Source organism: Diachasmimorpha longicaudata, chromosome 18 (assembly GCF_034640455.1).
Source record: "Diachasmimorpha longicaudata isolate KC_UGA_2023 chromosome 18, iyDiaLong2, whole genome shotgun sequence".
In the NCBI taxonomy this organism is placed as follows: Eukaryota; Metazoa; Arthropoda; class Insecta; order Hymenoptera; family Braconidae; genus Diachasmimorpha; species Diachasmimorpha longicaudata.
Genome location: NC_087242.1, coordinates 4,315,885 through 4,319,169, shown reverse-complemented (window position 1 = coordinate 4,319,169; position 3,285 = coordinate 4,315,885). Strand labels below are relative to the sequence as shown.

Here is a 3,285-nt window from a genome sequence, read left to right as displayed (position 1 = left end):
GACTTGGATTTTTCCCGGGACCGATCCAAGACGATACCATCAATTTCCACTCCTTTCAGACCCAACACAAAACCCCTAAATATCCAAATATAATAACACCACATTTATCCATCCCCAATAAACCGAATCTGAAAGCCACTTCTCGGAACGGAACATCTCGCCATCTGCGACACGTCATATCAAAAGCGCAGAAAAAAAAAATTCTCTCAAAAAGTCGCACGATGTGACTCCCCCAATATTATGACTAGTGTGTCAACGAATAAACTGGTGGCTTTGAATATGCCCAGCCAGCCGTAAAGCTATTCATTTCCCCACGCGTGGACATATTGGAAAAAATGTACACACCACTGTGGGCCCAATGGTTGCGACGGAGACAGTGGTATGTTGTGTTAAACGGTGCGCAGATTTATCGAGTCCCGAGTGTCCCGGGTATTTTCGGTGGTCAGATTTGTGGCTTTCGGTGGTATTGTTCGCACGGCGAGAATTGTTGGTAGCATCCTTCAACCGCAGGCGATCATGTAACTGTGTTTGGGGATAAAATGCGTTCCATTGACTGTAATCGTCACGAGGAATAAAAGTATTTCAGTGAATGTGCAATGGAAAAATAACAAAATTGCAAAGTGCCCTTCGGCGATCGGAACTAGCTGACAGTATCGATTTTTCCCCATTCCTCCTTTCCCTCCTGCTCCCCACCATGACAGGGGTAATGGCCTAAGTGTTTGATAACATGTGAGTAGAGTAGATCAATAGGTCACGAGAGGTTTCCGAAAACCATAACCTGGCAAAGTTGTTGTCATAACAGCTCATTAAGTAAGAGACCAATCGATATATTGATAATAATGAGGGCATCCCTCTGAGAGGGTGAACTACCGAAATTATCCAGTGTGAGCGGTAAAATTGTCCTGACCTGTTAATAAATGGATTACAAACAATGTTTATCGGAAAATTAGAACACAACTCTTCGGTTTATTTTCGAAAATCCCTCGACAAGGTTTATGACGTGTTTTAAAGAGTCTCCAGGTCTTTCCGTAATTTCTACTGAATATTTCCCTCCGTGAATTGAGCCCATCGTCGAGGGACATAATTGCCGGTCAAACAAACTCCTGGAACTCCCATAACACGGCATAAATTCATTCCCAAACCGGAGTGCCCCGACCACAAAAGAATTACAGATATTCGAACGAGTCCCAAGGGACCAGCGGATCTTCAGTCCCAGCGAAAGGGGGCGCACCATCTCGCAAAAATCACCAAGTGGGAAAAAATCGTTGGGCGTGACACTCCCGTTACCCTTTACCCTTTGCACTGCCGCACATTTGGGAAAATGAGGAAGAACTCAACTCGGAAAATGGGATTATCCTAATACTGGCCAATACACCGAGAAATTGTAGCCCATCCCAAGTCAAGGAACAATCCTCAACTACAAACTTGTCGACTCGTTCAAGCGATATAACCGACCTATTGTCCTTACTGAATATTTCAGCGGTCTCTCGAATCAACTGGCCAGCTTTATATTTTAACAAATGACGTGCAATTGTCCTCACAGACCAAGTTGCTCTCGCACCTTGATGGTTGGCAGAAAGCTGGGAGAAACGGAGGACGGAGTATTGGAGTCATTATGCCGATGGAGAAGTTTGGCCGCTTGTTATTTAGGGCCACCTCTGCAGCCTCAATGGTTTACTGCCTTCATTGTTGGGCCCACCTGCTGTAACGAGCCGAGGTGTAGCTGTAACTTTCGCGGTCAGCCATCGCTAATCTCCCTCAAAAATAATTGAAAATGGAAGAATTGTCTGCATGAAAAAAAGCCTAGCCCTTGGGAAACGAATGAATTGAAAAAATAAGACGCTATAGTGGGGGGGCCAAGCCCCCCCTGGGGGGGCTCCGCCCCCTAGATCCCCTCTTCCTCGAGGGCGGCCCATTCTCCCAACTCTTCTGCCACCCCAGCGAAGCACTCTCACCCCCTTCGATATTTTTTTGTAGGGGGGCCTAGCCCCTCCGAGCGCCTTCTCCCACACCAGCCACGCACTCGCACACTTCCTCACATATTTTTTTATCGTAGGAGGGGCCAAGCCCTTCCGGGGGGTGGGCATTGAACTTTATAAAAACTCCAGGGCCACATCTACATCGATAATTTCTCAAAATCCTCCACTTCGTCGATTTTTATTCCCCTCCCCCCCATTCCTCACAATCACCCGAGTTGATGTCAAGTGTCGAACCGTTGATATTTCAAAAGGGATATCATCTCGAAATATGTTGACGTAATTCTCCATTTCCCTCACACACTCGTATGGATTACCAAATGCAGGAGTGACATGCAATACACAACGATTGATCCCTTGTAACGGTTAATCGACCCGATCACCGATATAGATTCACTCTCATGATCTCAGAGAATCATATCATTATGATCCACGTTTAGATACGCATTTCAAATTCATTAGCGCATACAGAAAGTACTGAGATGATTCCGATTGTCGTATCGCTCTTTGACTTCGTTCATGTGATATCGTTCTCAATGAGAATTGACTTCATTCGATTAATCATTGGGCGATTGTGTAGACGGTCCGAGGGGAGAGGCCGATGAATGTAGATCTGTGTGGCCCTCGATACTATTTATAAAACAAAGTCACGAGTGCGGACAAACGAAACCGAACGCGCTGTAATTATGAAAATCATGATTGAAATTTTCAAAATTCAATGAGTCCAGAGGAGGAACCGTCATAGACACAATATTTGATGTACATTATGTACATTAGGTTCTACAAAATGATAATATACAATCTGAGACCTCATAGCACCGGTAATACAGGCGGCAGTGCAGGAAAGATAAACGCGATGATAAGATAAACGTGTTATCGACAATTTTGATAACATTCGCATATTAACTCGACTAAACATTTTTATTCTCCGGTGCCCACTTGAGGCTGAAAAATAGACCACTTCCCATCGGCTCCTTAGCTCAGCTGGTTAGAGCGTCGTGCTAATAACGCGAAGGCCGTGGGTTCGATCCCCTCAGGAGCCAATTTTTTTTTTCTCGAAACCGAACATTTTTGCATTTTTCATTAAAAAAAATTTATTCTCCAGTCAATGTCGATAAAATTATCTCAGATCCGGGTACAAAAATCGTTAACTCTTTGGAATCTGTCAGATGACAGCTATTGTATTCCAGTAATAAACAATATTATTCAAATACCGATAAATTATCGATAGAATTTATTCCTTCAAGTCTAGAACCAGAATAATCACAAGTACAACAACAAAAAAAAATTTTTTTTAGTTACAAAATGG

The 3,285-nt window shown here is 43.8% G+C and overlaps 1 non-coding gene across 1 annotated transcript; it reads left to right on the top strand.

Moving 5' to 3' along the window:
• Positions 1-2,945: 2,945 nt before the first annotated feature.
• Positions 2,946-3,019, top strand: Trnai-aau (transfer RNA isoleucine (anticodon AAU)). Its single transcript has one exon. It is a non-coding gene; the product is annotated as a tRNA-Ile (tRNA).
• The last annotated feature ends 266 nt before the right edge of the window (positions 3,020-3,285 follow it).